Source organism: Mastomys coucha, unplaced genomic scaffold (genome assembly GCF_008632895.1).
Source record: "Mastomys coucha isolate ucsf_1 unplaced genomic scaffold, UCSF_Mcou_1 pScaffold11, whole genome shotgun sequence".
Classification (NCBI taxonomy): domain Eukaryota; kingdom Metazoa; phylum Chordata; class Mammalia; order Rodentia; family Muridae; genus Mastomys; species Mastomys coucha.
The window spans coordinates 27,039,651-27,053,101 of NW_022196893.1; the positions used below are offsets into that span (position 1 = coordinate 27,039,651).

The following is a 13,451-nucleotide window of genomic DNA, read 5'->3' on the forward strand; positions in this document are numbered from 1 at the left end:
ATCTACATTTTACCACAATAGATGTTTTAAAATCCCCGGGAGATTTTGGAGCCTACAATCTTTAAAATTAATTAAAAGTTGGCTTTCTGCATTATCTTATTAAGTATTTGAATGATAAATTTCAACGTTTGATTTTTATAATATCAGGGAGAAAGGGGGTCAAATGTTGGCGGCATCTCAGCTCCTGAGTAATGTTTCCAATCCAGCAAAATCAGATGGCCTGATTTCCTTGCTCAGTGTTTTTGGTAGAAAAGGCAATTTTCAAGACTGAAATAGCAATTCCTTAGCCATCACAGACGCTCTTAAAATCCATTTTTTAAACTCCTATACACTTCCATGTGTAAATGAAAAAAGACTCCTGGAAATACACATTTTTCTATCTTGAAAGATAACTCACTCAAGCATAAAGTTAATACAATTTATTACACCAAAAGTAAAGCTGCATTAGAGCAAGCTCATAGCAGAGGGGTAAACACACTTCCCAGGCTGAGGAGGGACTGCTGTCCCCAGTCTGCCTCCTTTGGTCTCAGTGCCTCCACCAAGATCCTGTCCATTGCTCCTGCTGACAGAGGAGAGGGGTGGCTCTCTCTGGAGTTCCAACTTACATTAGAACAGTTCTAATTAGAACTATTAGTTCTAATTAGAATTAGTTCATTAGAACAGTTCTCGACCTTCCTAATGCTGCAACCCTTTAGTACAGTTCCTCATGTTGTAGTAGCCTCCAACCAGAAAATTATTTTTGTTGCTGATTCATAACTGTGATTTTGCTACTGTTATGACTCATAATGCAAATATTTTTTAGAGATAAAGCTTTGCCAAATGGATAGCAACTCACTCACAGGTGGAGAACCACCGCCTTAGACTCTTGACCCTTCAGTGTCAATCCTAAGATCAATTGTAAGCTTTTGGTTAATGGGAAGTAGCTAATTCAGCCAGTACTTTTAATAGAAATGATAAAACCAAGCCAGAGGGCTGCTGAGGCAGGGTTCTGTGGTTCACACTCTCAGTCTGCGAACTCCTAACTGCAAGACCTTAGGAAAGGATCTGGAGTCCCTCAGAACGTCAGTGTCTTCATGTCAGAGGAAAAAATTGTATTAATAATGCCAATCTCGGAGCTCTGAGGAGAACTCATTTGGAAATAGTTAGGGGATACTTAGCAGATAGTATACACAGGTTAGCGTTTCATTGTCACCATCGTCACCAGCACCACCAGCACCATCAACACATCAAATATCTGGCCACTTTGCTATTCATGCTACCACCTTATCTGCTCATATTCATTCTGACACGTAGTTAGCCACGTGTCAGTCTCTCCCCTAGGAGTTTGCGCATAGTAAAATAAAGCCGCAAAATCTGTCTCTTCTGCCACCTAGCAGCAGGATGCTACATCTGCTTGAACCTGGGCTTCCTTTTGAACATAACTAACCTGGACCAAGGTTAGAGTGAGGAGGTATCCGAGACACTTGTGCATGCAGTGATGCCTTCCTCAGTTCTGTGTCAGGTACCTTGCTAGCCATTTCACTCAGCCATGGAGCTGAAGAGGCAGAGGGATAGCAGACAAATTTGTTTGGGAGTAGGATATAAAAATGCTTGTTCAATGATGAGACATTAGGCCTTCTCAGTCTTCAGAGATTGAGAAGACACTTTCTAGGCAAGTGTTGACGTGTTTTATACAAGCAAATCAAGAGAAAGGGACAGACTATGTGTGGAGACAACTTGGGAGACAATAGCGAGGAGCACCATTTAAGCTGTTAAGTGCCTGTCGTGTGTGGTACGTGCTTGGGAATTTGCAAATCCTTTGATCTTTGTAATAATATAAAAGGTTGGTATTACCAATCCCCATTTCACAGCAAAGCTATAAAGAGCTAAGCCTATGTAGGAGAGATCATAACTCTTATATGGCATACTGATGGATTTTATTGGGATTCTAGACTTCGAGTCTGGCATAGATCTCAGCCAGACTAGATCAGGGCAGCTGAAGGAATCTATATCCTCACTTGCTTGTTTCTACCTTTTACCTTGGTGTGTATGTGGTCCTCTTCATTTACCCCCCCCCCCCAAGCTCCAAGGGACACCCCCTCCCATTACTCATTCTGCCTTGGATGCTAAGTCTAAGGCCCCTGGGATTACATGGGTCCTGACTGGGAAATCTCCGTTTTTTTCACATCAGTTGATTATCAGCCCTGATCTCACTTTTAATTCCCCATTCCCGTGTGATCTGACATGTTGACAAGTTCCAGAGATTAAGACATGAGTGCCTTACAGAGGAAGAGTATCATTTTGCCTACCTCACACGTCTTGTTAGTGAGAGAGTCTGTGGTAGAGTATATTAGGATTCTATCCCTGCTGATAAGGAGCCATTGAGGGTTCTTAAGGACTAGAGCAATATGAATAAATATGTATTTTACATAAACAACCATTGGGTCACAGCAAGACAAGGAGCCAAAGGAAAACAATGCAGATCACCGTTCAGTAGGAATTAGTGGATTGGTCTGTGTAGAAATAAAGGGAAGGATTGAAGAATGTCTCAGAGGCACAATGAGCCACTCTGTTGGGATGTGGAAATGGATGGAAGGAAAGAGCTCCACGATGACTCTCAGTGCTCTAGCACAGGTGCTTGGGCACCCAGCTGGTTGCGTGCATTCCTATGTTCTTAACGCTCTGGAGTTCAGTTATCTGTTTAATCATTATCTACTTGTCCATAGTCAGACTATGAATATCGCTGGAGGTTTGGGAAAAATGATAAAATGAAAGCACAAAATTCCCCGTTGTGAGGTTCTCACCTCCTGGTTGATGGAGAAATGCACAGTTACCACAATAAATAAAGACATATGAGTTACTTTAGAGTGTGGTTCAAGTCACGAAGGAGGAGGAAATATCAGGGTAATTGACTTCAGGAATCTGGGGGTCAGTAGGTAAGATACAAGTGTTCCAAGTGGTCCAAGCTAGCCTCAGTCAGAAAGTGACATTTGAGCACGGACTTGAGAGAGATAAAGGGAGTCATCCTGTGAGCATCTTGGGAAGTTTATTCCTACCAGATGAGAAGTTACTACAGAGCCCTGCAGTTGAACAAGAAAGACTATGTTTGAAGACAAATGAGAGGATCTGGGTGGTCATGGCAGAGTGAGAAAGGACTTAAAGGCGATTATCCTACCCACAATGGAGAAACTGGCTTGACAGGCAGTTGGACCTTTGTAAGAAAAGAAGAAACAAGAAGAAAAAAACAGTGGTACCCCAGTGTTTGGGGACAGACAAGATGTGTTCCATCCACATCTGACTCTTCACTCTTCCTGTTGTCTTAGCTACGAATGGCTTCTCTTGATACAGGATGCCGCCGAGATAAGCTCGTGTTTGCTGAGCTCCAACCCCATGGTGGACTTTATGTGTATCACTCTGATTGTCAATGGAATCTAGGGAGGTGGACAGGCTGGTTTATCCCTGCCAGCAAGGAAATGGTCCAAGATACCATAACTAGATAGTAACAGCCAAGACCTCTCTCATCTGGCTGTGTTTCCATGCTCTGTACTACATAAACAGCCAAATAAAACAGGAAATGGTCCTTCCTGAGCCAGCAAGATGGCTCACTGGGTAAAAGTGCTTCCTACAGAAGCCTGAAGACTTGAGTTCTAACCTACAGTGAAGAGAGAGAACCAGTTCCCCAAAATCGACCCTTGACCTGCATACGTGTGCTGTGCATGGATATTCCCCCACAATAATAAAATAAAGTATGAACCAGAAGTCCTTCTTATATAAAACACTCTTTTCTCCCCGTCTTCAAATCCCATCACCAATAGTTCACCTCTAAAATAAAAAGTTAAGTGAGTGGCATATAAGCTCCTTATATCTTTCAGTGAATTGGCAAGCTATCCACCCACCCAGCCAGCCAGCCATTCATATATCTACCCACTCTCCCTCCCATTCATTCAATCACTCACCCATTTATGCACCCATCCTTCCATCCACCCACCCTTCCATCCACCCACTCACTCATCCAGCCATCCATTCATATATCTACCCACCCTCGCTCCCATTCATCCAATCATTCACCTGTTTATCCACCCATCCTTCCATCCATCTACCCACCCATCCATCCACCTATATACCCGCCCATCCACCTATCTACCTATCTACCCATCCATCCATCCACCACCTATCTACCAACCCACCCACCTGCCCATCTACCTATCTACCCATTTATACACATCTATTCATCCATCCATCCACCCATCTACTCTCTCACCCATCCATCCACCCCTCCATCTGTTCATTTGTGGATCCATATCAGAAGAAGAGTTTCTAATCAGTTACTAAACGTTGGGCTCTGGCCTGTGACTTTTCTACATGGTGAAAAGGACTTGACAGCTAAAAAGTCTATGCGGAACACGAAAAGTGGGGCTTTAAGGACAAATGGCACTTGTGTGACACTTTGCTTCTGGAGGGGTTTACATCTATCACTCAGTAACCATTAAGTCACCACACAGAGCATGATGCTCATCCCTTCTGCTGGGTAGGGTTCCCTTCGTAGCTAATTCCCTTCCATCTCTGGCCTGGTCCTTGTCAGTTTGGCACACTGTTATTACATACAGTAACGGCGTGTAAGATATTAGCTTGTCATTATATATAAATGTGTCTAAGGAAAACTCATTTCCAAGAATCATTTTTGAAAATGAATCCAGAAGAGAGGTAAAAGCTTATTTTCTGTCTCCAAGGACAACATAAAATAACTCTGAGGCTTGTAATGAGGATCATTTAAGGTGGGCTTTATGCCCCGTGGGAATACCAAATACTCTGGGATGTTAGATGAAGCTCAGGAAACAGTTAAGCTTGATGTGAGCAGCTTTACAGCCTTCCTCTGCTCCTCCTGGGCCATTTTCTCCTTAAAGATGTCAACAGCCCAGTTCCCATGATTCTATTTATTATATTATTATGGTTAATAACATGTGACCAGAAAATAATTTTTAATATTTTCCCTTTGGTGCCGTTAAGTTTAATTTCCTTGTTTCGATAACATAACATCGGTGCCTTCTTTGGCACCAGAACTTTTCTCTTTTATTATCTATTAAAGTAATACTTTCATTTACTATGAAATGTATACTTCATACAACTCTTTCTTCACAGGGTTTGTAATGCTCCCGAGAGCCAAGCGCATTCTGTATGCCAGTATTTGCCCGGTTTGTTTCAGACAGCTTTTACCGCTAAGCAATAACTATGTGAAGTAGAGACATTGTATCCCCAGAATGGCAGTGCTTGCCTGTGGGAGCTGGTCAAGGTGCATGACAAATGAACGTTGAAATGACCGCCCTCACCTGTGATCACACGCAACAGCCAAGCTAGTTTTCTGAATCGAAAGTTTCCTTACAAAGTCTGAAGAAAAGGATTTAGATGCCGAATCGCATGGAAAGCAGATACTGCAGGGGTTTTTAAACCTTAAATGTCACAGGTAGTTACTAAAGACTTGTCATTGATAAGGCATCTGTTCTGGGTGCTAATGGAAAGAAGGGTAACTCAGACATGGTACCCGCCCTACAGAGGCTTAATGGTCTAGCGTGAACCCCGGTGTTCCTGCCATAGGAAACCTTGGTGACCTCAAGTCCCATGCACAGCCATGCAGCCCTCTGTGGTGCCACTCATCTGGCACCAGAAGAAAATATCAAGCTAGGGCTCTGCAGCTGCATGACCTGAGTTCAAGTCCTACTCAGTCAAATGCTACTTCTGTGGCTTCGGGTAACTTTCTTGCCTCTGTTGAATCTCGGGTTCCTCATTTGCAAGATAGAATTAAGATCTCTCATAGACGTATTGTGATAACAGGCTTGTGTGTGTAAAATGTATAAACTCTCATAGACACAGTACATATACATTCTGCTAACACAGGGTATTAGGTTTATAATTGACACTTTGTCCTGAGGGATATTTCTGCCTGCGTGTTGTGATTATTAAGTTCTAATTAATATAGATATTCTCAGCAGAAATGGGCTTATTCTTTTTGTTTTGTTTTGTTTTGTTTTTTTGTTTTTTGTTTTTCGAGACAGGGTTTCTCTGTGTAGCCCTGGTTGTCCTGGAACTCACTCTGTAGACCAGGCTGACCTTGAACTCAGAAATCCACCTGCCTCTGCCTCCCAAATGCTGGGATTAAAGGCGTGTGCCACCACCGCCTGGCTTTTTTTTTTATTTATTTTTATTTTTTGGAAGGGCTTATTATTCTTTAGAATTACACATGATCGTTATAAAACATTTAAATTATATAGAGAAGGATAACGTGTCTCTGCAATTCTACTGCAAAGATAGCTACAGTTCATTTTGGCAGGCCTTCTGTATAACAATTTTAAAAAGCATGGATCTGTTTTCAACAACAACAACAACAAAGGCTTTATTCTGTGCATCCAGTGCAAACAGGCCAGATGGCCTATTTGTTAGCATGTTTGCATGATCTATTCAGGTGATCTATGTGTAGGGATCTATAGCTGCTATAAGCATCATTTCATTCATGAGCACATAGACTGTCTATTGCTTACATAGTTGGGCTACAGAGACCAAGCTAAGGCACATACATTTAAAAGAAAAGAAAATCTCTGAATTCATGCTACTTTTCCATAGACAAAAAGATCAGAGTATATGTGTGCATAAACTATCACACATCAAAGTTAGCCAGACCCAATGTCTATACTCCTCAATGAACTTCCATACAGTGAGATGAGCATTCAGAATAGGAGCTGTGGAGGTTCACAAAAAAGTTCACACTTTCAGTATCTAATATATTTTTACACTCATCTACGACTCAAACCAAAAACTTCAAAATTTTAATGCATGATGATTTTATTTATTGTCAAGGTTTTTATAATAAAGTTTTATTTTGTTGAAGTAAAGCTCTCAACTTGCATGATGTTTCTATTTCTCAGGGTTGACTGAAGACAAAATAAAGCAATAACATAAATATGTCAGAGCTTTACTAACTGCTTAGTAAATGCTGGCAATCACTGCAATTGTCTGAAACCAGGAGGGATGGTTAGTCTTTGTTTATTTTTGATATAGAGTCTATGTTGTCCTGGATCTTGCTAGGTAGATTAGGTTGGCTTCGAATTCAAAGATCCACCAGTATCTACCTCCTGAGTGCTGCGACTAAAGGGTGCACTACAACACCCAGCCTCCGCTTTAAGCCTTAACAACACACAGAGTGCAGCAGCTCTGGATCTGCCTTGGCTCTTGGATTCTCTTCTTTAATGACTAGGCACTCTTCCAAACATCAGACAAAAATTAACATCTTTGTTCTTGTTTTTTTGGTTTTCTGGAGACAGGGTTTCTCTGTGTAGCCCAGGCTGTCCTGGAAGTCACTCTGGAGACCAGGCTGGCCTCGAACTTAGAAATCTACCTGCCTCTGCCTCCCAAGTGCTTGGATTAAAGGCATGAGCCACCACTGTCCGGCAGGAAATTAACATCTTATTGTGATCCTTTCAACCACTGAAAGTGATCCATGAGGTACTTGCCGATTAACATGACAGGTTAAAAATATGTCTGATGATATCGAAGGAGTAGCACTTGTAATCAATATGTCATTATATCTCTCAACTTGCCTACCAGGAGCAATTGGTTTGGAGAGCACTGCTGAGCACCCAGCACATGGCCGAAAGAAGGCGAGTGAGTGATTGCTGAATAATCTCTGCTCTTCTGTCAAATCTCCCCCCAAACAAGTTTCTCATCATTTACTTCTAGATCTGGGAAGACTTTGTACGGGACTTTCCAGCATGCCACAGGATGTTTATGACTGTAGCATCTCCCTCTACCAAATTCTGACAACCAAAAGTATTCCCAGATGTTGCAAATGTTTGCTGGTGTCCAAAAAAGCTCCGGTGAACCACTGGTATAATATCTATATGTATTTGTATAGCATTCTCGCTTGGCGAATCCATGTGATATTTATAACGGTTGTGTATAGGTAAGGTAGATACTCTTCCCCAACCCTTCAGAGATGGGGGAACAAGGGAACTTCTGCTAAATGGTATGGAATCAACATTCCCACTTGAAGCCACCAGGATAGCATGACGGGTCAAAATGGAATTGTTTTCATCTTAAATTTTTTTTTGTTTGTCTTTTGTTTTTTGTTTTTTCGAGATAGGGTTTTTCTGTGTCACCCTGGCTGTCCTGGTACTCACTCTGTAGACCAGGCTGGCCTCGAACTCAGAAATCCGCCTGCCTCTGCCTCCCAAGTTCTGGGATTAAAGGCATGCGCCACCACCACCACCACCACCACCACCCGGCTCATCTTAAATTTTTACTCCAGCAAACACAAACAGCCAATGCCTTACTTGAAAGACCACAAAAGAAATGACCACTCAGCCAGAATCAAAGAGGACCCTAAATAAAAACAAGGAGAAGACGCAGCCAGCCATATGATTCAGAACCGCGAAGAATAACTGGCTCGTTCCTACAGAGATAGAAAATGGGGTAACAGGCAAATGACTCCAGGAGGTGGGTGGTACATCGTTAGGGTGTTTGCACATCTCACCCATAAAGTCTGCGCATTAATGTGGTTAAAGGAAAACACAGAGAGTAAACTAGGTAAAAAAGCCATAGCACTGACAGGCTTCAAGCACCAACATTTTGGAAGCAATCTGCAGATATTAAGGGAGGTTTCTAGATTCCCCTTAAAGAACTAGCATCTCAGGGAGACAGGAAATAAGACAAGGGACAACTGGAAATCCATCAAGGTCGTCCACTCACACTGAACCCTACGTGCCGCGAGCAGACCTCTATTAACTTGCAGGCATCACTTTCTGGGTGGTGCGCATAGTGACACAGACGGATGCCTGCCTGTGTTCAGGCTTTTTTCCGCCCCCCACATCAGGACCCAGGTTCAGATGCCAAAAAATGTCATCACATTAAAAACAATCTGCTTCACATGTGTGAGATAATGGGTTTGGGGGTTAATGAGCTCGCACCTGGGATATCGATCCAAATGTGAATACCTTGTAATTGGCCATCATTCAGCGTCAGCTTATAGCCAAGTGAGGTGGTCCAAATGGGCACTTTATTCACTGAGACAACGACAGATCCCCAGAACTCGCTCATTCACTGGACAGCTGCCAAACAGATCCCTTCTTCCTCCCCGGCCCCCACATCCTTACTCCTAGTTAAACCCTAAACCTCTAGAGTGCTCAGGCCTGCCATGATTCCTAACCCTCACCCATCTGTGATTTAGACATAATGCAGGGCCTTGCCTTGCCTCAGGAAGTGTTGCTTTCATTCTTTTGTTGCCTCAAATCCAAGTTTTGAAAGATTTAATCTCCAACTGCCAACCTTATTTAAAACAAAATTGGTCTAAAGTCATGCCACACCCAGCTCGGATTCCCTACCACTCTATACTAACACTCTCCAATCACACTCTTTTCCATAGCACATCATCCACAAGCCAAAAATCCAAGCCAGTAGTTCTCAACCTGTGGGTGGGGATCCTCCTGAGGGATCTCAAATGATCCTTTCACAGGGTCACCTAAGAGCATCAGAAAACCCAGGTGTCTGCATTATGATTTATAATAGTGGCAAAATGTCAGTTATGAAGTAGCAACAAAAATAATTTGTCTGGGGGTCACCACGAGGAACCCCCAGAGCATGAGGAACTGTGTTAAAGGGTTGCAGCACTGGGAAGGTTGAGAACCCCTATACAACCCATAAGTAGCAATTTGTCCATTTAACCCCAGAACGGAATCTCAAAGGCTGTGGGTCCTAGCAGTGGTGTGTTACTAAAGGAAGGTGTGAAGTGTTCACCTCTACCCGGTGAAATGAGAACCTTCACACCAATCCTCCGAGAGAACGAGGCCTGTGGGCTGGGAAGCAAACTGGAGTGAACTGACCTGGAACCTAACAGTGAGTTCAAAACCCACACATAGCCTGTGTTGGATGCATATGCATTCAGAGAGCCCTCAAATTTCTCTGGACCTCGGTTCCCCAGTAGATAAGTGCGTGTCTCCCCAGTGATGGTGTGAATTGAAAAGATAATGTTTTTGTGGGTGCTTGTCTCTTGCCAGGTACCCCAAGAAAATGCATTTCTTTTTTTTAAAAAAATGTGCTGTTTTATTACAAAGGGTCTCACAAAATGAAAATATCTCAAAAAGCAAGCTAAGCTAGCAATGTCCACCTGCAGGATTAGTAGGGTATGGGGATGGGGGAGACAGGGGGTGGGCCAGGAGACAGGGCAATGTAAGTTTTTCTGCTTGCCCAGGACCAGTGGGAAGCAAAACACAACTAATCTAAAAATGGCTGATATTACCCAAGCCTGAAAAGGGGTCCCAGAAGACCCAAAGCTTAAAAAGCTTAATAAGGGCATCTTAATAGAGCTCCTAAACAGGCACTTGGCAGTCCAGGGTTTTGTCTTCTGGTTGTTTTCCACTTAGACCCTATGTGGTTCAAAACTAAGACCTGGGGCAAGACGGACAAGAGAGCCCTGGGAAGAGGTCTCCCAGCACACTGCCCTGGGCCCTGGCCCTGGCTCCTATCTAGTCCCTGGAGATGTTATAATTGATATATTTTACATAAATACACAAAGGAATAAAGAAGTATAAAATCTGGGAAATTGAGGGGAAATGAGGAACTTGGGGAGACGATGGAGCTGCAGACCTTGCTCAGACCAACTTGACCTCTTCTTTGACCCCTTTGGCTTCTGGCTTCTCCTCCTTGGTTTTCTCCTCTTCTGTGACTTTTATCTCTTCAGGATCTTTCTCTTTCTCATCCTCTGTTTTGACTCTTCTGGCTTTTGTGAAGGTAGAAGAGTTCTTGTGACCACCTCCCCCCTCCTCATGAGAATCAGAGAATTCTTCCTCACTCACAGGCAATGCGTCTGTCGGAGGAGCAGATGGGGATACGTTTGTCAGAATCTTCCTCATCCTCATCGCCACTCTCTTCTGGGATCACCTCCTCAGGTATGGCCTGCATCTGGACCCCGGGGGCATGGGACAGCATTCTCAAGTTCTCAAAGAGCCACTGCTTGATCTTTTCCAGGCATTCATTAGTGTTCTGGTTAGTCATATTGGAAGAGCTGATGGAAAGCTTGAAATCTGGTCCAAAGTATTCACAGTAATCATTGTATGTATGACAGCTCATTAGGGATCTCTGTGTCCAGGGCCACAGCTGTTTTTTAAGTCCAGCAGTGAGTGACATTACAGATGGTGTAGCCACCTCCCCTCAACATTAGCCTAGGCAAGTTTGAAACTTCACAAACTCCACACACTTGGCATGCCCTTTGATGGTCAGACTGAAGCAAGCTAACAGATCCGATCCCCTGACAGGGAATCCGAGCCATGCTGTAAGACCTGCCCTAGGCTGGAACATCTCCATTACTTTGGACATGACTGACTTGAAGATGGCTTCATAGGGCTTATCATCCATGCTGTCTCACAGTGGGTAGTTAACAGCGTAGTACTTGCCTTCGCCAGCCCCAATACCCTGTAGGTCCCCAATACCTGGGAAGTACTCTCATATTTATGAAGGGACCACAGTCACGACCTGGTAGAAGGCCTCTTCCACGCCATCGCCATGGTGAATATCAACGTCAATCTACAGCACTCTCTGGTGATCATTTAGCAGTTCCAGGATGGCTTAAGACAATATCATGAATGTAACAGAAGCCAGATGCTTCAGGCTTCTCTGCATGGTGCAGGCCCCCAACCCTGTTCACAGCGAAAGAACTTAATGCAGTCATCCCTGTGGTAACTTGGTCATCCTCAGCACTGGGTTTGTGAGGACGATAGAAAAACAGCGAAAGAACTTAATGCAGTCATCCCTGTGGTAACTTGGTCATCCTCAGCACTGGGTTTGTGAGGACGATAGATTTCCATTTTCCGGTAGAGACCGCAGTTGAGCAGCAAATTGAGAGTCGTGCAGATTCAGTGAGGCTTTATTGGGTGCCCTTCCCATAACAGTAGTTTCCAACATTGCCATCATAGCAGTAACAGACTTTCTTCTCGGTGCCCTGAGTCTGCGCCATCTTGCTCGCTGACCAGCCCTTCGGTCAACCTTCCTTTCTTTAGTTATTCCGATGTGGTGCAAATCAACCCTACATGGGGTAATAATGTCCTTAATCCTGGACTGATAACAGGACAGACATTTTAAAGCTAAAGGATTAAAAACAAGGGCAGAGCGACCCACGAATCCACGGCTGCATAGTTGTGTCTATCCTCACTTTACACAAAACTCCAATTGTGCTGGATAAACCCTCACCACCACAGCTTGAACCAGCTCGGCGCTCTTAGCTCCAAAATGAACACAGAACTCCTAAGAACCAGATTAAAAGTGTAAGTGGACACAGGGTCACCTTTGACAACAGCAACACTAGAGGGAGACTCCTTCCTTCTCACCTAAAGACCTCATCTTCCCACGTCCTTCTCTCGCCAACCCAAGGCTTCCATACAAACGGAGGCAAGAATCAAGTTCAATGGCTGCCAGGAAAGGCGGGGTGGGCAGCTGCTGCTGATCTGAGATGGGATCGGTGAATCCCAACAAGAATTTCCTTCCCAGCGTTGTTCAGCAAATCCTTCTGAAGTTACAATCAGAGCAGTAAAGCTCAAAGCCAGCTATGGGAGAACACGCTTGGAAGTCCTAGCTTGTGAGAGGCACAGGCAGGAGGGTGAAGAGCTCAGGAGCGTCCTTGGCTCCATAGCAAATTCAAGCTCATCCTGAACTACATAAAACTGTCTCATTTCAAACATAATTGTCTATTAATTTTAATAATAATTTTGCTTGGTTTAGTGTAGACAGCTATTTAGTAGTTTGAGATATCAAAGAAAATATCTGATACTAGTCATAACACTAAGAGTTGATTTCATACAGTATACAAAGCTTTATGAGTACTTTCAGTTTTTTAAAACTTTTTTCCAGCCAGCTAGTCAATAGGCATTAACTTTTTTTTCTGTTAGAAAATTTATGACATAGAACATGGTGTGGGTGTCTCTTATAACCTCAGAATTTCAGAGGTGGAGGTAGGAAAATCAGGAATTCAAGGCCAGCCTGGGCTACTTTTCTACCACTTGCTAGCTGTGAAAGCAAGTTAATTAACCTGTGTTCCTTCATTTTCTCTTGTGTAAGAATAATGGTATCTGCCTACTTGGACTGATAGGGCTGTATAGACTGAATCTATACATGAAAATACTTTTATAGTGCTTCACATATTAAAGCATGTAGCCTATCACTTGACCCAAAATTACCCACTTGTGTGTGTGTGTGTGTGTGTGTGTGTGTGTGTGTGTGTGTGTATTTGGCTGTTATTTATACCAGGAACTGTCTTGGGCCTGAAATGAAAGCAAAGGCCTTATAGTTTGTTGGGAACTCTGGCATTACACAATTCTAGCAAGTGATGAGTTCTATGGTAGAGAAACTAAATGCTTTACAGGCCAAAGCAGTGGAATTAGAGCCAGGTAAGTTTCCAATAGAGTTTCTTGTTGTAATAGATATTTAATAACTGTTAG

At 43.3% G+C, this 13,451-nt stretch overlaps 1 pseudogene; it reads right to left on the bottom strand.

Annotated features, from left to right (window-relative positions):
• Positions 1-10,575: 10,575 nt before the first annotated feature.
• LOC116081897 lies at positions 10,576-11,974 on the bottom strand (annotated as a pseudogene).
• Between the last annotated feature and the right edge of the window lie 1,477 nt (positions 11,975-13,451).